The 25,725-nt window shown below is 43.4% G+C and overlaps 1 long non-coding RNA gene across 2 annotated transcripts; it reads left to right on the top strand.

Moving 5' to 3' along the window:
* Positions 1-94: 94 nt before the first annotated feature.
* On the top strand, positions 95-20,493 carry LOC146019532 (uncharacterized). Of its 2 annotated transcripts, XR_014450586.1 has the most exons (4): positions 95-443; positions 5,182-5,268; positions 11,185-11,322; positions 19,996-20,493. It is a non-coding gene; the product is annotated as an uncharacterized LOC146019532 (long non-coding RNA). The 2 variants fall into 2 exon arrangements; XR_014450587.1 differs by lacking the exon at positions 5,182-5,268.
* The last annotated feature ends 5,232 nt before the right edge of the window (positions 20,494-25,725 follow it).

Raw genomic sequence — 25,725 nt, 5'->3', positions numbered from 1 at the left:
CCATCCATGCAGGTCCGGTCCAGGTGTTGGAGCAAGCACTTTCAGTAATCAGGAACATACGTGTCACACTTTCTTAAAGCCTGTTAGTGCAAGAGATCAGGGCTCATGTTGCCAGCAAGTGGCCAGGTGATAGAGGGTGGTGGGCCAGTAGGTTAGTGACAGGGAGCTGAGGGAGCCTGAGATTGTGTACAGTATATTCTGTTTGTGGACCCGGTGCCTGGTTAAGTTACTTGTTAAATTTGCTGTGGAAAAGACATGTTTCATGTGCTGTGGAGGTAAACAGACTGTATCAGAGTCTTGTCTGGTGGAAGGTGGTTTGTTACCAAGTGGTGCCCAATGTGGGCCTTAGGCTGGATGCACCAAGCACAAAGGGGAACCTAGCAGCTGCAGGAGTGCCGGAGCCATGACAGTCTCCACAGACTCTGCAAACTTCCTCTGGTCAGGTTAGTAACCTAAGTAACAGCCAGGGTTGTGTGTCAGTTGTATTTTTTTTAAAAAGGGTGTTTTTTTTGGGTGGTTTACTAAATTGTGGGTTGGTGGTATATGACAAGGGTCGCAAGATTCATATATCATGCATCCGTTCCATGCACCATGGATGAATTGTTAAGGGCCTCAACAAATGTGGCTACAGGGCAACAATCCCAGATGCAGCTTCTCCATACACAAGTACAAGCTCAGCAGGGAACCCTGCACCTGATTCATGATAAAGTGGGTCTCCTGCGACATCATCACCAGGAGCCTAGGCCATTGCCAAACATGTGTCCCTCATACGATGTAAAAGCCTACCTGGGGACCTTTGAGCACACTGCCACCTGGGATGCCTGGGCAAATAAGCTAGCCCCATATTTGACAGGGAATCCCCAGAAAATGTACTATGACCTCCCTACGGACCAGGCATCTAGTTATTTGCAGCTTAAAGCTGCCATACTGGGTCGCATTGGTTGGCAGAGTAGATATCAAGATATCGAAAGAAGGAGCTTTGAAATAAGTGTGCTTTACCAAGCAGCAGTTAAAATATATGGGTAGTAACTCCTAATGGTAAATAAAGAAAAGGTTCAGGATGGGTATAAATGCGCTAAATATAGATATGAGGTATACCGACTTTGGGGGAGATTCTCTAAGAATCTCCGCCCCCCTTCGCCTCTCTTCGCAATTATAATTATCGCATATGTTCTAACATATGCGATAATTATAGCAAATGACAGCTCTTGCGTTAAGAGCTGTCCTTTGCGGTGAGAGTCGCCGAGACCCAGCAGGTCCTGTCGGCTCGCCCCTCCCTCCCACACCCGGCGCTGCTGCTGCGCCAGGCTCTCCTCCTCCCTGCACCCGGAAGAGGATCAGTGCAGGGAGGAGGTCACAGGTCCGGGCAGCACAGCTCTGTGCTGCCCGGACACAGGTGAGGGGGCGATTCGGGGCGGCGGTGGGATGCGGTAGAAGCCCATTGGCTTCTATGGGGCATCACCAGATTTTTCTGGCGATGCTCCCCGCCGCGGTAACCCGGCGGGGGATGCTTACAGCATCCCAAAATGCGGTAAAAACCCCGATAACGGGGTTTTTACCGCATTTTTAGCTTACAGAATCTCCCCTTTTATGTTAAAATGAATGGCATTTAATAGGTAAGTATAACATCAGAAAAAAATAAATACAAATAATAAATTAGAATATTTGTAAATAACAATTAATAAGGGGGAAAAGATAAAAATGTTTTTGATAAAAAAAATTCACAGTATCTGCTCAGTGCACTGATATGAGCATATGGATAGTCACCCTTATTGTTGAGTCCACCATTACTAGGGAGGTCAAAGTTTGTAAGTGGAGGAAATTGTTTCTTCCTTAGCCTTGTAGAGATTTCACCGGGTCCTTAGGAGGTGGCGTACCGCCAAACCTTTGGTGGCCACGGTGGAGGAAGGAATAAGTGCCGGTTGCGCAGATGGTGCTGCGATTGTAGACCTCCGCTGGATAGAAATCAAACACTTCTGGACATGGATTGGGTGACGGCTCCTGGATGAGGCAGTGAAGGGCAAGAACCTACGAGTTTTGCTGCTGAAATGCAGCTTTTTCAAGGATACCTTGCTGTACTGAGGACTGGGTTTAAATACCCTCCCCATGGAAATGATGTCATACACTTGTGGGTGGTTACTAGCTCAATCATCTTGAATACATATAAAAACATAGGTAATCTATTTACATTGTGAAAGTGGGAGACAGACTTACTACTTAGATGTATTTGGAAATGGATTTTATACAGAGTAGTGCCGAAAAGTGTATTTAATAGTCAGCAGCCTATTCTGCCGTGTTTCCGGATATCCGGAAACTCCATCCTCACATGGCTTCTGGTCGGTGGAATGCAGGCGTTGGCGCGCACTTCCTGGATACGCGCACAGCATCTGTGCTCCACAGCCCAGCCAGCTGTGAATCAGTTTCTGGTATATGACCCACACAATAGTACAGGGTGGACCGCACGGAAGTTTGTGACGCCTTGGACCAATTATTTACGTTTTGTTTTCCCTGGCGGGTTGTTATTGGTTGACTAATACTGGGAGATTTTATTATGGGCATATATCGGTTTTATAAAACCTGGAAATATATAGACAGAATCAAATAAGGTATACTGTATATACAGACGAGTTTGGTGGTAATGTAGTTCGAGAATACTGTACTATACATATTGTTTCAGATGAAGGGTTGCTATACAAGACATGCATTCTTAAATATTCACTAAGCAGGGCAAGGTGTGCTGCATACATAGTTAGGTACAGTTCTGATCTATAGTATCGATGAAGCATATTGTACAGATGTGTGTATTTTGATTAACACACATATGTATATTTTTCAAATATAGCTTAGACAAATAAGCATATAAAGTAAATCCTGGGCTATCTAGAGGGGGCCAGTAGCGGCTATAGGCTGTTACCCACTGTTAATCCAATAGCTAGAAGCCATCAAGAGCTGTTGCCACAACAGTCTTGTTACATTTTTTATTTAGTTTTCCTGTATCAAAATTTGCAGATATTAAAAAACAGAAAGATGGGGGCGTGGCCTAGCTAAGCAAGGAGCAAGACACGTTTTGGGAGAGCTCCTACCTTTCCCAGATAAAAGAGCCCCTTCACAGCCCCTGAGACGTGGATTCCACCCCAGCACAAGCCCAGCTGACCCACAGGCGCTGTCCGGAGCAAGGCTGAGCGCGCTGCAGAGCCGGGGGAAGGAGAAATCCAACCCTGCAGGTTGCGGCCCTCTCCTTGTCAGAAGCCGCGGCCTCAATTAGTAGCAGGCGCCCGGCGGCTGAGCTCCACGCCGCATCGCGCTGATTAACGCGCTCCGGAGGCAGCGTTTCACGCTGCCCAACTAACTAGAGGTAAGGGGGGGGTGCCCCTACCTCTCCTGGTGCCCCTGGTGCCTTTTGGCTACTTTCCTGGCCGCAATTAGGAGGAAGGATTCAGGCGTCCTCCTCTCACTCCAGCAGCGGCGGCCATATTGGATTCTGTACCCGGCTGCAGCAGTGAGTCCTTTGCACAGCCCTGCCTGCCTGCACCTACTGAGTATCGCTGAAGTGTGCCTCACCCCCACCCACTAGACTGTCTACCCCATAACTGAGGGCTGTGGGTGGCAGAGCTGTGAGCCCTGAGGCTACCCTATCAGCCCATACATCAGCCCACACATACACAGCACTAGGGGTGGATGCTGTGCCCCAGCTCATATGTCCTCCACTGTGAAGCACATAACTGGTGGAGGAGCCCTCATACAGAACCCATGAAGGCTCACCCTTCACACTGAGATACCCCTCTCCACCCTGCTCTCACCTGTGTTTTTGAGAAGAATTAAACTAGACTGGCCTTGCCCGAAAAAATGGGTAGCTAAAGCTCTCAGCGTTTAAGCCCTCATGCGTTCCTGGACCCCAGCGCCATTCTTACAGCGTACCATTTACCTGCGTCATGCCTTCCAAACGCACTAAGATGAGTAAACCTGTCTCTCAGGTACCTTTTTTTAAACCATCACCCAAGGGGGCTGGTTGCAACCCAGCGGCATCGACCTCAGCTACCTCTAACCCCCCCCCCCCCTCTCCGGCTACCCCGACCCCCCCTTCAATCCCAGCTGGGGACCCTCAGGTCCGTACGGAGATTGCGGATGATGCCGCCTTGACAGTTGGCACGTTAAAGCTACTACTCACCCAAATGAAGGACGAAGTCACCGCTGAGATTCGCACGTCACTCCAGTCCTGTCAGCGCTCCATAGATGAGCTGGGCGAACGTACTGACGCGCTAGAAAATAAGATGGGCGAACTTGTAGGATCCCATAATGGCTTGATAGATTCTCATGCAACGCTGGAGGAAGAGGTTAATGCCCTACGGGACAAACTGGCCGATATGAAGGATAGGTCGCGCAGAAATAACCTCAAGATCAGGGGCATACCTGATAACATCTCTAATAGCAGCCTTCATGACTTTGTCCTAGACATCCTCAAGAAACTGCTGCCTTCAGCTTCGCCTGCTGACCTCCTACTGGATCGGATCCACAGACTGCCCAAGGCTAGAAATGCCCCTGAGGGGGTCCCGAGAGATGTCATTATGAGAGTCCATTTTTTCCACATCAAGGAAGCTCTACTGAAAGCCGCCAGGCCGCAATCAGAAACCGCCGCTGCTCTTAGCCCTTACCAGCTGTTTGGCGATCTATCTAGAGAGACTCTTGCAAAAAGACGTGCCTTGCAACCGATCACATCGGCCTTGAGGAAGGCGAACATCCTCTACCGCTGGGGCTTCCCGACCCATTTACTTATTCAACGTGAGGGCTCTACTATCTCTGTCTCCTCCACTGAGGAGGGTATGAAGCTGCTGTCCAGATGGAACCTGACAGGCCCATCTCCAGGGGCTTCCCCTGCCCGTCGACTCCAGCAGGACTGGTCGGCGGATGAATAGCTCCTACTACATTTGAAGCTCAGGTTCTATTTGCCATATTAGGCTCTCTACAGCTTTTTGCCGCTCGAACATTATTGCTACATCAGTGACTGTATTTGTTAGCAGACAGAGGAAGCTCAGGCCCCATTTGCTATATTAAGCTGTTTACAAGCGTATGCTGCACGAACAGTAATGCTGCCCTATTCCCTATATGTTGTTGTAGGTTTATGATCACTAGGCTTAACACCTCTCGATGTTCCCCATTATTAGCCGTTTTTTTTTTCTCCAGGTATATTAAGTGGTCCACAGGTTTCCGTTGCATGAACATTACTGCTGCCTCATTCCCTAAGTTTGTCTGTGGGCCCATGAAGCTCAGGTACCATTTGCTACATTAAGCTGCCTACATGTTTTCTTTTTTTCCATTTTTCACTGCACGATTACTAATGTTGCTTTTCCCTAGGTATGTTTGCAGGTCACTCATGCTGGGCTTGATATGACCTGTTTTCCTTCTATTTTCAGTACTTAGGAACTGCCCCTTCAAAAATCATTCTCAATACATTAATTCCCGGCTATGTAGCTCCCATATGCTTGGGCTAAGTAGTTTGAGCTATAACCTTTCGGGCATAGACTCCTTATTATCATTACCAATATAGGTAGGCTACCTATAAAATCTGCTATCCAGAGGTTCTTCCTTAAGACGGCCGAGTAGCTCTGGCCCTGCTACACTTACTTTATCGGTCGTTACTATAAGATAGCACTTATATAACAGTTTGGTTCTACTACGGTATATCAATGTGTGAAGTTATAGTTATACTCAGGTGGGGGCGGGGTGGACAGCCACTACCCCCCCAACATTCTGGCTGAGGCACCCTTAGTTTGGTTCCTCACTACGGCTCTAGTTAGAGTCGCCCTTCTTATTTTCTACCTCCTCTGCTCTCTCTCTCTCTCCTTGTCCTTCCCCTATGTGTCTTCCCTTCCCTTCCATTATTACCAGTATGAATATGTATGTACCGTTTTACTGTGCAGAGACTCACGCAGCGCCAAGTATTTACCAACTTTGTATTTAGAAAATGGTTAATATTCTCTCCATGAATGCGAAAGGGCTCAACTCACCCCAGAAAAGAAAATTGGCCCTGACCTCCTTTCATAAGCTGAAAGCCCACATAGTAGCAGTCCAAGAAACGCATTTTAGCAAGTCAGCCCCTCCTAGATTCTGTGATACTAGATACCCACATTGTTTCACAGCAAACGGCCCGCTCAAGAAAGCAGGAGTAGCGATATTGATATCTGCTGACTGCCCCTTTGTAGTCGCAGAGCAGCAGGCTGATCCTGAAGGGAGATTCCTGATATTAGTGGGGCAGCTGGATGGAGTTGACACTACCCTGGTCACCTGTTATGCCCCAAATACCAAACAAGTCCCATTCTGTAAGAAATTTTTCTCAGTAATGCAGAAACATACTAAGGGAGCCCTCCTGGTTTTAGGTGATTTTAATATAGTCCCAGATTCAGTTATGGATAGGTCCCATCCCCATAAACAGAGTCCCACATCTCCCAGATCTCTCTCGCAAATTCAGGCAGATTATTAACAAGTACGACCTCCATGATGCCTGGCGAGCTAGACACCCTGGGGTTCGTGACTATACTTTCTTCTCACATCCTCACCAGACGTACTCAAGGATAGATTTAGCCCTCACCGACAAATGGACCCTAGCTTCCTTACGCAAGGTGGACATTCTGCCTATAACATGGTCAGACCACTCCCCGTTACTCTTGGTGTGGGACCAGGGGTCTTTTAGAGCGCCTCCAGGCCCCTGGAGACTAGGGAGTTCAGCTCTATCTCATTTGGAATCAAAGCAGGCCATTCAGGACTCTCTATCCCTATATATGTCCACTAACAATCCAGAAGACACAGGAGTATTTACCCATTGGTGCGCCCTAAAGGCTGTAGTTAGAGGCTCCGCATTACAGGCGGCGGCCAGGTTGAAGAGGGCAAATACTAAAGACCTCATAGCTGCGGAAAAAGAACTCTCGAGATTAGAAGAGGCCCACAAGGCTAATCCCTCTGACAGGACCCTATATAAGACACTAACTCAGGCTAGGGATAAGGTAAATTCTTTTTCCTTTCGGGAAATACAAAGAAATATTACTAGACTGAATCAGCGATTTTACGTTTTCGGCAATAAAGCAGGTCGCCTCTTGGCGAGGAAGCTGAGGGGCAAAAGGGCGAAAGCAAAAGTTAACCTCTTAATCAACTCCAATGGTACTAGAGTAGCTGACCCCTTCCAGATTGCAGACACCTTTGTGGAATATTACTCGAGGTTATACAACCTCAACACAGACCCTCACACCCCCCAACCCTCAAAAGCGGACATAGAGGCTTTTCTAAACAGTATTAGCTTACCTGCTTTGACCCCCGAGGTTTGTCAGTCCCTGTGCACCCCATGGTCGATATCCGAAGTTGAGAACGCTATCGATAGTCTACCAAACAACAAGGCCCCTGGCCCCGATGGCTTTCCCTCCAACTTCTTTAAATGCTTTAAATCGGAATTAGGCCCTCTATTAGCAAAGGTCTTTAATGAAGCCTCCTCGACTAAAAGTTTCCCAAAAGAAATGCTCGAGGCAAGAATTGTTACTATCCCCAAACCTGGTAAGCCCCCTACCTCGGTCCAAAACTTCCGACCTATTGCCTTATTGAACACAGACCTGAAACTCTACGCTAAGTTGATAGCCAACAGGCTGGCACCTTTGCTCCCCTCACTGGTTGCGGCAGACCAGGTGGGGTTTGTGCCGAGTAGACAGGCCCCGGATAATACGCGAAGGGTATTGGGCATCCTGGAGGTATGTAACCGTAGCGGGACCCCCTTGTTGCTCCTTTCACTAGACGCCGAGAAAGCGTTTGACAGGCTACACTGGGGGTACCTGCGGGAGGTATTAACGAGATTCGGTTTTGAAGGCAGAATTTTAGACTCCATATTTGCCTTATATTCATGTCCTTCCGCAAAGGTGTATGTAAATGGCTGCCTCTCTTCCAGCTTTGCAATTTCCAATGGCACTAGACAGGGGTGCCCATTATCCCCACTAATATTTGTTTTGGCTATGGAACCACTTGCTGAAAAAATCAGATCAGTTAGACAAATTAAAGGTCCATACATTGGTGAGATGTCGCATAAAATTTGCTTGTTTGCGGACGATGTGCTCCTGTGTCTTCTGGAGCCTGAGAGCTCACTCCCTGCATTACATGAGGTTTTAGAGGAATATACTTCCGTCTCTTACTATAAACTAAACACCTCCAAGACGGAAGCCCTTCCATTAAACATCCCAATCGAAGAGGTAGTGCGTCTCAAAGACCAATACAGATATGCATGGCAATCTAGATCAATTAAGTATCTGGGAGTGTATGTAGCAAGAGACGAACACCTGTTTGAGTGTAACTTTATGCGGCTTATTAAATCTTTTGAAACTCTGATAAAGGAATGGTCCATACACGAAATATCTTGGTGGGGCAGATTGGCAGCCTCTAAGATGATTCTCCTTCCCAAACTAATTTATCTATTCCGGGCAATACCTAGACGACCTCCAAGATCCTTAATCTGCAAAATAAACTCTGTATTCTCAAAATACATATGGAAGGGGTCTAAGCCCAGACTGTCCAGGGCGATCATGGCCCTACCAAAGTGTATGGGGGGACTTGGTTACCCGGACATTGATAAATATCATATGGCCTGCTTACTTAGCCAGTCTAGAGACTGGTTCGAACCTAAGTTCCCAAAACCATGGGTAGTGTTGGAGCGCTCCCTCTCCCCGATAATTCCAATTAAGGATATACTATGGCTCCCTTCTCGAGCTATTCCAGGTGGGCACGAGCTGGGCACAGCCATCAAAGCAACTATAGAAGTATGGGGCAGAGCGACCGCAGACAACAAAGACGTTGCCCTCCCGAGTGCAGATTTATCACTTAAATCTATCTCTAGGCTTATTCCGAATCTAAATCTAGACTCATGGGTGGCGGCAGGTATTACCTCTCTTAGCCAGATGGTGCAAGGGGGTATCCTCCATCAATTTTCTTCACTGCAGGAGAAATTTGGCTTATCTAAAAACGACTTTTACAAATATCTGCAAATCCGACACTGGCTCTCTGCTACTCATAAAGACCCCGCTGTAGTTATCCCCATTCCTAAAATATTACTTTCCAAACTATCACCCCAGGCACATAAGGGAGGCATCTCTAGGTGGTACGACTACTTGATAACTAACTCTAAGCAGGGGAAACTACCTGCTCAGTTAAAATGGGAACTCGATCTGAATATCACCTTTAGCGAGGAGGTGTGGGACTCTATCCTATACTCAGGATTTAAGATGTCTAAGTGTATTCAACATGCTGAAATGTTTTATAAACTTTGCCATAGGACATATTTCACCCCTACCAGACTACACGCTATATGGCCGACTGTCTCCAACTTATGCTGGAGAAACTGCGGCTCAGTGGGCTCTATCTCTCACATTTTCTGGGATTGCCCAGTTATCCGCCCTAAGTGGACGGAGATTTTCAGCTTCATCAGTGAGGTTCTTAGAATAACTGTCCTGCCTGACCCGGTTTTAGCACTATTACACCACACTGATCAGTTGAAAGGTGGAGACCTATACATTCTGAGACATATTTTAATATCAACTAAAGCAGCTATTGGCCAGTTCTGGAAAACTACAGAGATACCTTCAGTCGGCATGGTCGCTAACAAGGTTCATAGTCATTTCCTCTTCGAGACGTCGAACGTTAAATACTCCTCGGAGGCCTCATCGATACACTTTAAGTGGTTCAAATGGTGTGAGTTCAGAGAATCCCACAACCTCTCTCTATCTAGTGAGGGTGCATGGGGAACTTTTGCCCTTAATTCCCCCCCACACACACCTGACGTATAATTCGTAACTCTTTTCATCTACTCTCATGATGAGCTCTGTGTATGATCTCCGCATATGGGATAATGGTATTTATGATTTCACCTGAACTCCCCCCTCCCCCCCCTACGTGTCTGTCCTCCCCTACCTCTCATTCTCTCTTTCCTTTGCTCCTCTTTAGCTCTATATGTTTGTCTCCCCCTTTGTTTGTATTTCCCCCAACATTATTGTTTTATAATATAGGTCTCCATTGTCAGATTGGTAGTTGATTGCAGTACCACTTGCTCTGATGGAAGTGTACAATGTGATACCTTAATATACTGTCTGTATTTGTATAATGTTTCTTCCTTGGAGATCTAATAAAAATTTATTATAAAAAAAAAAAAAAAAAAAAAAAAAACAGAAAGATGTCTCAATGCATCATGTTTTTACAATGATTGTGATTTATCACAGAAAATATTTAACATTTTTAAAAGATGAATAACTTTAGTTGTCTGGACTTTGAATCGTATAGATAAAGAATGTGCCCATAAAGACTTTAGTACATAATGGATAATCCTAGCTTTTCCTTTGTTTTACTTAATACAGTAGATCATAAGTATAACCTCAATCATACAACAACAAACTATACATACAATACTACAATGCATCCAATAGACTATACATACAATACTGCAATGCATCCAACTGATAGGCATTTTGCTTGTAATAAGTTTTTATTTAATTACATTTTTCAGGCTACAGAGAAATAGTGAAGCAGTTAGCAGGCTTTGACCCCCTATTGAGATTGATAAATTGATAGTGTTGCTTTGAGTTCAGCTTCAGGTCATGTTTTTGAATTAGTCAAGTGTCCCTTTTTATATTTTATGTCCATCTAAATGAACTTCTTAACATGTCACATTGTAATTATAAAAATCTAGTAAACTTTAGCTTAGTGGCTGGGGAGGGGCTGGGGGTGTAGGAGATTTTTTTGTTATTTACCTTCATAGGCAACATAGGTAACACCTTTTCTCACCCATATTCTGGGAACATTTTTAAAATCAACCAAATATTTACCTGTAATTCCTCTTTTCGTTATTTACTTGATTAAATGCCCATGTGGTCTTTCCTATGGAGGTGTTGAACAGCCTGTAGCAAGGCATTTTGTTCAACTTAAACATATCCCGGCATCAATACGCTATTAAATAATTGATGGGGTACCACGGTCCATTCGGGGAGGTGACCGAACCAAGGTGCTTTTGCAAAGGGAAGCAAAATGGATTTATCTACTTAATACTGCTAGCCCATATGGATTAAATGAACAACTGAATCTAAATTGTTTTCTGTAAATGACCTTGCTATATACCATGCACATGTACTTTTTGCTGGTATTGTATTATTCTATATTTTCTTATTACAGCGGCTGGTCACCTAGCAACTGGGAGACACTGGTGATGTTACAGGAGGTGCCCCGGAGTGCCCGCGTGCACGCCAACGTGAAAGGAAGCGGGAGACTGCCGGCTTCACATAATGGGTGGGGATACCAGGTGTATTTAAGGTATGTTGTATGTATTGTTCAAATGCTTCTGATGAAAATTCAACCTGAATTGAAATGTTAAGCTCCTAGTTTTGGTGTTTGTAACTTTATTTCCTGCGAGTGCCGCCATCACCTCCGCATACATATTATATATAATAGCTACGGTTCTCATATAGAGACGCAGGCACTCTCCACCTTATCAAAGAAAGTGCTTCTTGATAAAAATAAATCGTTTTATTTGCAACAATGTTTTTTCAGGTATATTCCAATTTCACCAAAACTCCGACGTTTCGGTCCTAGAGAAGATGGACCTTTATCAAGGAGCGTTTTAGGTGAATGAGAACAGTTCAAAGTAAGCTTCAGGAACAACACGTGTAAACCAGCTAGGTGCACCTAGCATACCTGAAAAAACATTGTTGCAAATAAAACGATTTATTTTTATCAAGAAGCACTTTCTTTGATAAGGTGGAGAGCGCCTGCGCTCTATATGAGAACCGTAACTATACATTGAAGTACGGATTTATTTCTGGACCCCTTCGCATGCACCCCACAGTTGGTTCATTACCCCTAGTGTGAGTGCGGTCTATCTTTGGAATATTATATATAATATGTGTGCGAAGGTGATGGCGGCACTCGCAGGAAATAAAGTTACCCTTGGCCCACTGTCATGCACTGATCACTTTATGTCTGGTTGATATGGGGGAATAATCCCATAAAAGTTTTTTCATGACAAGACCGGTGAGTGTCCTCTATATATATTAATATAATATAATATATATAAATATAATATATCTGAGATCATGTGGGGGATGATTTTGTTACCAGTGTGGATCTGAGGAAATCCTGCCCTCTAGAACCATATGCAACTTGATACTAATGGGCTCGATAAGGAAGTCACCATCGCTGCGTGGACTGGACCCTCCTGATGCTGCCCTGGAATCACACTATTGGCCAAACATGTATAAAAAAGGAATCTGACTCTGGGGTCTCGTCTTGGGGCCATGACAGCTGTCCCCTCCCCCTTTAAGAGTGGCCACTTCTTGACTTAGGGTGTTTAGAGAGAAAGGTGCAACCTAATAGTTGAGCATGAGTATAAGACGCATTGATTCAAGATCTCTTCTCAGGATCAGGCTCAGTGACAGAGGGGGACCCAGGAGACACTCGTATAGGGCCACATGGGTCAGAGGGTGAGGTTTATGGAAGAAAAAAATGCTGACCTGCATGAATTAACACTTATTGCTCTGCCCAGCTCAATAATGAAAAAAGAAATGAACTGGCTGCGCCAGAACCTAATGTGCCCCCCCTTCAATTGGTTCATTGACTTCATTCATGGTATACTGCATCATCAGGACACAGCTCTTCCTTGCCTCATTGTGCCTCTGGAGCAGTTCAGAGTCCTGCAATAGTGCTGCCCGGGAAAATTTGAATCACCACCATTTGATTAAAGGTGCTGGGGAGATGGGGTGTGTTGTTTAGGCGGCTCACACATAGGGGAGGTTCAGTCCCCTGAGGGTGGATACAGGAAAAAAACAAGAATTGTGTAGAGCGCCAAGGTATTAATTACACAAAAAAATTAATTTAAATATATGAATACATTTGCTCAATTGGGTATCACAAAATAAAAATACATTTAATTATCACATCAATTAAAAACATAATTAATATGAATGCACATATAATTTTGCCTAAAACATAATTATTGCACTTAGGAGAAATATGGCATACAGTAAACCACTTGTCAAATGAATACAGTTTGTATTGGATACTTAAGTGAGTCCCGCTTGTTCCAGGCACTGCTACCTTCTTGTTGGGATTTGGTGGTCCCCAATTGGAAATGGGGCTGGTGAGGGCAATTGAGAATGGGGGTTTCCACTGGTGGGCAAGATGTATATACCTCACTGCTTGGATAAGAGGCTCCAGAATTTAGCAGGTGTTTAGTCCCGATTTGTACATCCAAATTGGGGGTGCCGGCATGGAAAATGCTGAGTCCGTGGGGAATAAACGGTAGCTGGTTCAAGGGGTAGTTGGTGTGGTATCCAAAATAATAATCACAAGAGTGCAGACAAGGGTTAACCTGACGCGTTTAGTTGCGCTCTGGCAACTTTCTCAAAGGTAGTGCTGCCCAGCCTCATGCAGCACACACTATAGATTTTAAGTAATGTTCTGAAAACGCACATTATCGCATTTTCCCAAATCGTGAATTAAAAAAATACATTAAAAAATAGACTATTTAATGGGATGCAAATTTGTGGGTGAAAAGTGCGATATGGTGCAGGTTTTAGTCATGAAAATGTGCGATCTTCACGACATGGCAATGTGCATTTTTTGTTCCCTATGAACACATAAAGGTTTCTTTAGCAGTCGATCAATCAAACTGGATGCAGATCGGTATATTTCTCCAAGGTGGTTTATTTCAAACAGCCACAAAAAGTAAAAAAACAACAACAATAAAAGTGTATTAAAATTGGGTATGGTTACAGGGAACCCATAAGGCAAACAAGCAAATCCTTCTCACCCAGACTGAGTAGGATAAAGAAGAATGCCAACTGATGACATGGGTGAATATGCGTTTCCTCCTGCCGGCCACTTCCCTTCACACCAAAGTGTTTCTGATATATATGATCCTTCCTCAGGATGTGAAGAATGTATGTGTTGACAGGGTCTTTATACCCCTTTTCCCAATCAGGGGGCAGAAACTTTAGCATACTGTATGTTCAAACAAAAAACTGGTAAATGCCAGGCTTAGTCATATACAGACAATCAATACATAATAAAAACTTAACCCCTTCCCGACATTTGACATACATTTACGTCATGGTCGGGAAGTACTTCCCGACACATGGCGTAAATGTACGTCATGGCTTTAAACTGTCACCGCGTCTATAGACGCGGTGACAGTTTAAACATGTCTGCTGTCCCTGACAGCAGACATGTCCCTGCATGCCCAGGGGGGGCTGCGATGCCGCCCCCCATCGGCGATCGCTGTGATTGGCTGTTCAGTGTGAACAGCCAATTACAGCATTTTCTGTGTCACCGGCGAATAACGTTCGCCGGTGACACAGGGATCGGAGGTGATTGGTGCTGTAAAGTACAGCACCAATCACCACGGGGTGTAAGGGTGACACTGGTGTCACCCCACCTCACCCCGCCCCCGCCCCCAAAGGCCGTGATTGGTTCGTCGGACCGACGAACCAATCACAGCCATGGAGGGTGATTTAAACTAACGGTGACTGCACTGCAGACGCCATTCCGGTCTGGAATTGCGTGCAGTGCGGTCACCGTGCCTATCTGCCGTGGTATACTGACCTGATCCTTGCAAATACTTACCTGATCACTGCTTGTAGCGTGCTGGATGCTTCCTGGATCCTGTTACTATTTGTGACTTCCTGTGTTGTGCTGCTGCAGTGTGATAGCGTTATAGATAGAGAGATATAGAGAGAGATAGAGAGAGATAGTGACAGAGAGTGCTATATTTTGTGCTGCTGCAGTGTGATAGAGTTATAGATAGAGAGATAGAGAGAGATAGTGACAGATTGTGCTATATATTTTTTATATAACTGACTGCTGCCCCCCCTTTTGTGCTGATCAGTATAAATTAACTGATCAGCAACTTTTTGGGGGCGCAGGTTTTTTTTTTATATATATACCTGTCAGTGCTGCTGCTGCAGTGTCATAGAGTGATAGATAGTGAGAGATAGAGAGATAGAGAGAGAGATAGTGACAGAGAGTGATAGAGAGTGCTATATTTTGTGTCTGCTGCCCCCCTTTTGTGCACCCCCAGCAACTTTTTGGGGGTGCAGGGGTTATTTTTTATATATATATATATATATATATATATATATATATATATATATATATATATATATATATATATATATATATAACTGTCAGTGCTGCTGCTGCAGTGTCATAGAGTGATAGATAGTGAGAGATAGAGAGATAGAGAGAGATAGAGAGAGATAGTGATAGAGAGTGCTATATTTTGTGTCTGCTGCCCCCCCCTTTTGTGCTGATCACTATATCTGAGGTGATCAGCAACTTTTTGGGGGTGCAGAGGTTTTTTTTTTTATATATATACCTGTCAGTTGCTGCCAGTTGCACTGTCAGTTGCACCAAAGGTTGTGCACCTGCTGCCCCTCACTGGTAATCAGTGTCGCATCAGTGATCACCCTTTTTTTTTTTTTGAGGGTGCTGTGGGGTCTTTTTTAAGTTTTTTTTTTTACACACACTGTGATTTTGTGGGTGTCCTGTGGCCACTGTGCGCTGATCAGTGACGTACATCACTGATCAGCTTTTTCGGCACAGGGTTGATCTATTTTTTTTTTTGATCAAATTCCTGTTGCCTTTGAGCGCTGTTCAGTGACGGACATTACTGACCAACATCTGTGCTCAATTTTTGGCGCAGGACTATTTTTTTTTTTTTTTTAACCCCTTAAATTTTTTTTTTTTTTTTAACCCCTTCAATTTTTTTTTTTTTTATTGGGATCAAATTCCTGTATAAAGTATTTTTTTTTTCTGCACTACATACACACTACACACTACATACCCCCCGGGTTGAAATAAAGTTTGTACCCCCCCTACACTATACACGTGTTGAAACATTTCACTACCAGAAACACAAAAATAAAAATGGCATCCCAAATGTCATCCCAGTCATCCAGAAGAATGTATTCAGCGGAGGAGGCATATGCCATGCTTGCCTCTGACTCTGACACAGCCAGTGAGGCAAGCGGGGAATTTGAAGGATTCATCTTAAGCTCCTCTTCCTCCTCTAGTGATGAGGTGATGAGGGACCCCCTCAAAGACGCCCCCGTAGAGCAGCTGAGACCCCCCCCCAATAATTGATCTCGTATGGACCCCACCACCAGACAATTTTGAGCCCCAGGTTCCTGAGTTTTTGGCCATGCCAGGAATCCAATTTGATTCCACAGGTCTCAGAGAAATTGACTTTTTCAAATTATTTTTCTCTGATAATTTTATAAATTTAATGGTGGACCAAACTAATTTATATGCCCAGCAGTTTATTGCTCAAAACCCCACGTCATCATTTGCTAGGTGGACCCCTGTAGATGCAGTAGAGATGATGACGTTTTGGGGTCTGGTGTTTCATATGGGCATAGTAAAAAAGCCAGAAATTAGGCAATATTGGAGTACAGATGTTCTGTACAGCACCCCATTTTACCGTATGGCCATGACTCGGGCTCGTTTTGAGATGATCCTTAAATTTTTGCATTACAACGATAATGCACAGTGCCCACCCAGAGATGATCCCACCTTTGACCGGCTATTCAAAGTCAGGCCGGTCATTGATCATTTCAGTGCCAAATTTGCAGAGATGTACATCCCTGAAAAATTTATTTGTATTGACGAGTCCCTTATACATTTTAAAGGAAGGGTTAAATTCCGCCAGTACCTTCCCAGTAAGAGGGCAAGGTATGGCATAAAAATGTATAAGCTGTGTGAAAGCACCTCAGGGTACACCCACATGTTTAGGGTATATGAAGGGAAGGATTCAAGAATTGAACCGCCAGAATGCCCCCCCTCCCTCGTAGGTGTTAGTGGAAAAATTGTCTGGGATTTAGTGCACCCCTTCCTGGATAAAGGTTATCACCTCTATGTGGATAACTTTTACACTAGCATCCCCCTGTTTAAGGCCCTTGGTTCAAGAGGTACAGCAGCTTGCGGTACTGTGCGCAAGAACCAAAGAGGCCTCCCAAAAACGCACATTGCCCAAGTAATGAGAAGGGGTGAAAGCAGGGGAATATGCACCGAAAATATGTTGTTGGTCAAATATAAGGACAAGAGGGATGTCCTTATACTGACAACAATTCACGGAGACAGTACCACCTCCGTCCCTGTACGAGGTACCAGTACCCACACCTCAAAACCTAATTGTATCCTGGATTACAATAGGTACATGGGCGGAGTGGATCTTTCAGATCAGGTACTGAAGCCGTACAGTGCCCTGCGGAAAACAAAAATCTGGTACAAGAAGCTGGCCGTGTATATCATCCAGATGGCACTGTATAACGCTTACGTGCTATTCCGTTCTACCGGCCAGAGGGGGACATTTATGCACTTTCAAGAGGAAGTCATAAAGGGCCTAATATTTGGGAACCAGCAGGCAGAGGGCCCCAGTACTTCTAGTACTGGCCCCCGTATTGTACCAGGGCAGCATTTTCCTGATGAAATCCCCTCCACTGGAAAAAAGGGCAGGACACAAAAAAGGTGCAAAGTTTGCTATAAAAAGGGAATAAGAAAGCAAACTATTTTCCAGTGTGACACTTGCCCCGACAAACCCGGCCTATGTATAAAGGAGTGTTTTAAAATATACCACACATCTATGGATTATTAGGTTCATAATTTCACCGTGCTTCGGGGGTCTTGCTAATGCCACATAGCACCCACCATTCATTCCACCAGAATCTGAGCCGCAAAATCCAAAAATCACTCCTTCCCTTCTGAGTCCTGCCATGCACCCAAATGGTATTTTTTGGTCGCATGTGAGGCATTGCCGTACTCGGGAGAAATTGGGGCACATATTTTGGGGTGCTTTTTCTCCTTCATACCTTCTGAAAATGAAAAATTTTGAGCCAGAACTGCATTTTTGTGTAAAAAAATGTAATTTTTCATTTTCACTGCCCAGTTGTATCAAAATTGGTGAAACCCCTGGGGGTTTGAAATGTACACTATACCCCTAGATGAATTCCCTGAGGGGTGTAGTTTGCAAAATGGGGTCACTTGTGGGGGGGTTCCACTGTATTGGTGCTTTGGGGGTCTTGCTAATGCGACATAGCACCCACCAACATTCCACCAGAATTTGTGCTGCAAAATCCAAATATCACTCCTTCCCTTCTGAGTCCTGCCACTTTTTGGTCACACATGAGGCATTGCCGTACTCGGGAGAAATTGGGGCACAGATTTTGGGGTGCTTTTTCTCCTTCATACCTTCTGAAAATGAAAAATTTTGAGCCAGAACTGCATTTTTGTGTAAAAAAATGTAATTTTTCATTTTCACTGCCCAGTTGTATCAAAATTGGTGAAACCCCTGGGGGTTTGAAATGTACACTATACCCCTAGATGAATTCCCTGAGGGGTGTAGTTTGCAAAATGGGGTCACTTGTGGGGGGGTTCCACTGTATTGGTGCTTTGGGGGTCTTGCTAATGCGACATAGCACCCACCAACATTCCACCAGAATCTGAGCCGCAAAATCCAAAAATCACTCCTTCCCTTCTGAGTCCTGCCATGCACCCAAATGGTATTTTTTGGTCACATGTGAGGCATTGCCGTACTGGGGAGAAATTGGGGCACAGATTTTGGGGTGCTTTGTCTCCTTCATTCCTTGTGAAAATGAAAAATTTTGAGCCAGAACTGCATTTTTGTGTAAAAAAATGTAATTTTTCATTTGCACAGCCCAGTTGTACCACAATTGGTGAAACCCCTGGGGGTTTGAAATGTACACTATACCCCTAGATGAATCCCCTGAGGGGTGTAGTTTGCAAAATGGGGTCACTTGTGGGGGGGTTCCTAAATTTTAGCATCTTATGGTGCCTAGAAACCTACATGGTGCCTAAAAAATTATCTCATAAAAAGGAGGCTCCAAAATCAAGTAGGTGCTCCTTCTATTATGAAGCCTGTGGTTTGGTCAACGTGCACACTAGGGCCACATATAGGATATTTATGAAAACAAAAGAATTGGGGGAATCAATTTTTAGTCACATTTCTCTAGTAAAATCTACTGTGTTCCTTAGAAAAATGTATTAAAATTGCAAATCTGCAAAAAAAATGAAATTTAGAAATTTCACCTACACTTTGTTTTAATTCCTGTGAAACACCTAAAGGGTTAACAAACTTCCAAAATGCTGTTTTGAATACTGTGAGGGGTGCAGTTTTTGAAATGGCATCATTTATGGGGGTGTCTCACATACAAGTCCCTCAAAGTCACATCAGAACTGAACTGGTCCCTAAAAAAATCAGTGTTTGAAATTTTCTTGAAAATTTGAGAATTTGCTATTCATATTGTAAGCCTCCTAGTGTCCAAAAAAATTAAAAGGAAGTTGAAATAATGATGGAAACATAAAGTAGACATATGGTCTATGTTAGTTATTAACTATTTTGAGTGGTATGATTATTTGTCTCACAAGCAGAAAATTTAACATTTTGCAAATTGCTAAATTTTCCATTTTTTTACGACATTTTGGTATTTTTCACAAAAAAACACAGACTGTATCGACCCAAATTTACCACTAACTTGAAGTACAATGTGTCACGAGAAAACAATCTCAAAATCACTGGGATAAGTAAAAGCAAAAAAAAGTTATCCACACTTAAGTGATACATGTCCGATTTGAAAAAAAGGGCTCTGTCAGGAAGGCAAAAACATGCTGTGTCAGGAAGGGGTTAATATGCCATAATGTATAAAATTGACAAAAATAACAATCATTATATAAAATTGATAAACAAACACACAGTCGTCCTCTGGAACTGCAATAGCGCTTATCGTGGCTTGCGTTCCACTGACCGGAAGTGACAGAGGATGACTTCCGGTATAACTGAAGTGACAACAAGACAGGAAGAGGAGGCAGGAAAATGGGCGCAATCCACGCAGCACCTATTAAAGAATGATCAAATATACAAATACGTTGACCAGTAAACATAAAAACTTCCTAATGGTCACAATCTTTCCTTTCCAGAAATCCAAGATGGAGACCAGTAGGAGGATTTTAAGTCAACCGGTCAACTTGGAAGTTACCCCCAGCGCAGAAGTTCCCAGCTGCTGGTGTTGCAAGCATCATCTCAGATTTATTACCCCGGTATCTCTGGATCATCCTTTAATGAAGTGTGCTTCTAGAAAGAACAAGAATGAGCTCCAACTCATGGAGGATAAAGAACTGAAAGCCTGATTCCCTATATGTGTGGATTGATATGCAATATAAACCCATCACTGTATGTGAGTGGAATTTAGAACAATAAAGCAGATCCTGGGTTTCAGACAATAGGGCACCATATTTGATTTATTTGGAGGGTTTTTTTTGTGGGAATCCAAAAGGAAACCAAAAAAATCTACCTGTTAAGAACAAACTAAGAGGAAAGTGATTGTTGTTTTTTTTTTATGGTGGATGGTTATCTGTTGGTGGTGCTATCTATAGAACACATATTAAAATTTTGTTCTAGATATATTTGGGCTTGCTGAAAAGGGATGCAGTTAAAATCCCGGCGGTCGGGATCCCGGCGTTCAGAATCCCGACCGCCGAAATCCCGACACTTTCTCCCTCCGTGGGTGTCCACGACACCCCTGGAGGGAGAATAAATTAGCGTGCCGAACGTAGCGAGGCACCGGGCCCGCTGCGTGGCGAGTGCAGCGAGCCCGCAAGGGGGGGGGGGGGGGGGGCGATCCACGTCCCCCCCTTGTCGGGATTTCGGCGGTCGGGATTCCGGCGTCGGGATTTTGAACGCCGGTATCCCGACCGCCGGGATTTCATACTGAATCCGCTGAAAAATGTAAAGAAATTTAGGTTAAATTATAAATTTTATAAAATGTACCCGATTTGTAACCCAGAGGGAGAGTTTACGCCATGAGTTAATTCTATACTTCAAATAGAGAAACAGCAGCAATATATTCAGAGTTGAATAGTCTTTCATGACATTAAACAGCCAAATACCGAAGTATTTAAAGGAGTCAACCCTACATAAAGGAAGGGAAACTAATGGATTATTAGGAGGGTATCCTTTAAGGGGAAAAAAAAGATATAACCCAGTTAATAGTAAGACCAGAATATGTCCCAAACGTATTAATTGTGGGACAATGTGCATGGCAATAGTACATTTACAGAGAAAGAGCAGCTTGTCATCTGCATATAAAGCTATTTTATCAACCCGGTCTCTTAATAGAAGACCAGCAATATCAGATTGTGCACATAGTAGGCATGCCAACAGCTCTATAGCCAAAGCAAATAGGGACAGAGGGACAGGAATAAAAGGGCACCCTTGTTATCTAGAACCTCTAGACAATGAGAATGGGGGGGGGGGGGGGTACTAGACAACAAGGGACATGAGACATAAGTTGTGGTATAGTAGTTGTATCCATCTCACAAACACTGGTACCACTCCCATAGATCACAAGTTTGGCCACTTAATGGAGTCAAAGGCTTTCGCTGCATCCAGGTATACTATAACATAGGAGGACTCCTCTCTGTGACAGACCTGGAGATGGGAATATAGGCATCTAATATTAACAGAGGTTGATTTCCCAGCATAAAACCTGTCTGTGAGATGTACTACCTTCGAGATAACCTGACTGAGATGGATGGACACAATTCTGGCCAGAATTTTAGCATTTGTGGGAATCATAAAAATTGAATGATATGCATCAGGAAATTTGGGGCCTTTACCAGTCTTCGGTGTAACAATGATTATGGCCTCCGACAGAGGCTGGAAACACTCCATCATCATAGAAATTATTAATGAACCAAATAGTGGTGGAATAAATAATGTGGAATGTTTCTTTTATACCTCCAGTGGGGTGCAATCTGAACCAGGTGCCTTACCATCTGGAAAATAATTTATAACCAATTCAATCTCTTCCAAAATGAGGGGTGCAACTAAAAATAACAGTTCTTCTATAGTCAGACAAGGAAGGCTGGAAGCAGTCACAAAGGACTTCATTTCAGCTGGGGCACAGGACAGTCTAGAGCTATAAATACATTTGTAAAATTTGGGGAAGGTGTCAGCAATATCAGGAATGGTAGTAACCAGTAACCCATCTGCATTAATAAGTTCAGAAACCACCATAGAGGGACGGTGCTCATGTACTAAATGAGACAGATTTTACCACATATATTGGGAGTGTGATTTGAATAGCAGCCATGAGAAGTCCATTCAGAATGGGCAGTCAACCATTGGACCTGAGTCTCCTCCAGTTTATCTTTCAAATAGAAAAAATTAAAGGGCATCCTTTCTACCTGAACCAGGTATATGAAAGTGTACCCATAGGACAAGAAAACCAAAAAAGGAGAAAAGGGTGTGCAGCACTGTTAAAAATCACAAATACATTGGATTGACTTTACATAATTTTTATATTCATAAAATAAATGACAATTTAATATACCATTGGGTAAAGCATATTAGCATAAATATAGGAACGAATTTAAAAATACATTTAAGAACAATTGTGGCAGAACAATTTATTAGGTATCTGTTGTCCTCACTGTCCTTTCCTATTAGCACCTGGAGAAATTATGGACCAACTCTATATTGTTTAGAGTAGATATAGTTACCGTCCACCTGTTGGATTATAGGGTCATGGATCCTAGATGTAATACGGAACTTTCCTTTTGTGGTCCAGAGTCCCTTTTAGACATCCAATATAGGTGTAGAATACACCACTGATGCTGCTGGGTGTGTACCAGCTTTTCGCTGGTGTGCAACAACTTCACTACCCATTTGCAGGTTTGCAAATGGCATGATTACACTCTGGTGAGGTAGTGGCTAACTATTTGTATGGAGCTGCTAATTCACTGCCATGTGATCAGGTCTGAATCAGGTGCAATATTTGTTATCTGATGAAGCCGCTGACACCCCATAGGAGGCGGAGAAACGCGTCATACAAGCTTTAATGGTACCTTGATCGTCCTTTCTGGAGCTCATAAAAACGGGACCCCATTTCTACCAAACTTAAAGAGCAAGTATTGACACTTTTTCTTTTTAATACAGCACTACAATAACAGTGGCTGACTGTTTGGAAACAAAAAGTTATTGGGTTCCCCCTTTTTTCTGTCTGGCCAGACAGTGGATAAACATTTGTGGTATTGCAAAAGATCATGCCCCACATATACAAGGATTCATTGCGGCTATCATAAGCTGGACTTAACTTTTCTACAAGAGGTTTTTTCACATATATATATATATATATATATATATATATATATATATATATATATATATATTATTTTTTTATTTTTTTTTATACAGTATATGTATTTTTATGTTTTATCTGATCACTGGCCAGTGTAATATGTATGTTTAATAAATTCTTAAATCTTTCTTCCTCTACACATTAATTCCTAGCGCGTGTCCATCTACCTTTATCAATATTTGTAAGGGCCATCATGAATATTAAAGGTGGTCCATATTTTCCCTTTTCTAATTTGCATATGATTGTAAGCATCTCTCAAATATGACTTGGTAAAAACTGAATCTCCTCTTACTGTTTCAAATTATTTGGATTTCCCCTTGGCAAGGGATATCGTTTCTAATATCATCAAGATATTTATAATCAATGCATGGTGAAAGTCTGCCATCTTTTATATTCACAAAGAAAAAACGGACCCTGGTGGCTAAATATGAAGATTGAGAAAAGCCTTTTTCAAGATTTTCCTTCCTGTGTTCTGACATTGCATTGGTCTACAGGAGAGAGATTGGATAAATACAGCCTATGGGTGTTTGTTTCCCTGGCATTAGATATACTGTATAGTGGTAAAAAAAAGAAAATTCAGCTGCCTGTTTGCTAAGCACATGCAGAGGTTGTGGAAGAACAAACAGGACTCATGGTTTGTAAACATTTTTTTTAAACAATTGGTACTCCATTCTAAAATCTGAAAGGTTGAGGATTATGTTGCTGTAACTACAACAGTCAAGAACTATTGTGTGAATGGCTTTTGGAATCACAAAAAAAGAGGTGCTGAACAATGGGTTAGCATCGCATCAGAAATACGGCTACCATCAACAGAAGTCAGCGCCACAAAATGGAGCAGTGTCATAGCTGGCAACTGATGTTTGATGACATAATCAAAAGTTTTCCTTAAATTCCCCCTAAATGATCCTCCCTCTATTCTCAGTGCATGTCCTCATGTTTTGTTACTCCTCTTCCTGTGAAGAATGTCTCCCACCTGTATCTTGTTAAAACCAAAGATATATTTGAAAGTTTCTATCATGTCCCCCCTTTCCCTTCTCTGCTCTAAAGTATACATATTAAGATATTTTAATCTTTCCTGGTACGTTCTGTGATGTAGGCCATGCACCATTTTAGTTGCCTTTCTGTGTATAGTCTCTGATGTATTTATGTCCTTCTGGAGATATGGCCTCCAGAACTGAACACAGTACTCTAGATGAGGTCGTACCAATGACATATACAGTGGCATTATTACATTATATAGCTTATCAATCATTTGTTTTACCCCTCCTGGTGGGTCTACCCTGTTGCATACCTTTGTGTCATCTGTATATAGGCACATTTTACCCTCAATTCCACTTGAAAAATCACCAATAAAGATATTAAAAAGCACTGGTCCAAGTACAGATCCCTGGGGTATTCCACTTGTAACCTTTGACTACACTTCATTTACTACAGCTCTCTGTTTTCTGTCCTGCAACCAAGATCTTATCCATTCAACCATATTTGAATCCAATCCCAAGCTTTCAAGTTTATTTAACAGTCTGCCATGTGGGACAGTGTCAAAAGCCTTAGTCTAGATAAGCTACATCTACAGCCACACCTTGATCTATTACTTTAGTCAACCAGTCAAAAAAGTCAATAAGATTTGTTTGACATGATCTTATCTCAGTAAACTCATGCTGTTTAAGATCCTGTAATTTGCTGGTTTTTAGATATTCTACAACTCTTTGTTTTAAGAGTGCTTCCATCAATTTCCCTACAACTGATGTAAGGCTCACTGGTCGTAAGTGGCTTACCTATTCCTTGCTTCCACTTTTGTGCAGTGGGACTACATTCGCTGTTTTCCAGTCCTCTGGGATTACTCCAGTAGCTAGTGACTGGTTGAATAATTCTGTTAATGGTTTTACCAGCTCTTTTAGTATCCTTGGATGTAACCCATCTGGCCCCATTGATTTATCCACTTATAGTTTTGAGAGTTCTGTTAGGACTTTCTCCTCTGCAAACAGGGCCAGCGCCTATTCATTGCAATGTGCCATCGGACCGGAGCTGCGGCTGCTGTGGAGAAGCGGCCGCAGATAAAATTTCACATCCTCTCCCCCGGGCAGAGTGATGCACTGCAGCAGGCAGCCGGGGAAGCTGCTGGCTGCTCTGAAGGGAGCCCTCAGTGCAGTGGCATTACAGGTTTCCCAGGTCTTCGTGACTGCCCGCTCGGCAACAGCTGTTGGTTTATGAGTGAGTCTCTAACCCTGGTGTCAATAGAGCTGGGACCACGGGCAGCAGTGACGTCACCTCAGGGTTCCTCCACTCTGGCTGCTGCATCCTGCTGCTGCGCTCATGGCGGGGAACTCCTGGTAGTGCTCTTACTAATAAGTACTTCTGGCTGTGTGCCGGGAAGCTGGCCTCCTGTGTGCTTCTTGGGTCACAGAACAGTGGCGCTGTCTGTTTCTTTGTGTGTTCCCCCTGATGCAAATATGGGATGTCTGTGTGCAGTAATGCACAGGCAAACCTCAGAGCCTGTGCATTACTGCTG

This window comes from Crinia signifera, chromosome 7 (genome assembly GCF_055691185.1).
Source record: "Crinia signifera chromosome 7, ASM5569118v1, whole genome shotgun sequence".
Lineage (NCBI taxonomy): Eukaryota > Metazoa > Chordata > Amphibia > Anura > Myobatrachidae > Crinia > Crinia signifera.
This window is presented reverse-complemented; position numbering and strand designations above follow the sequence as displayed.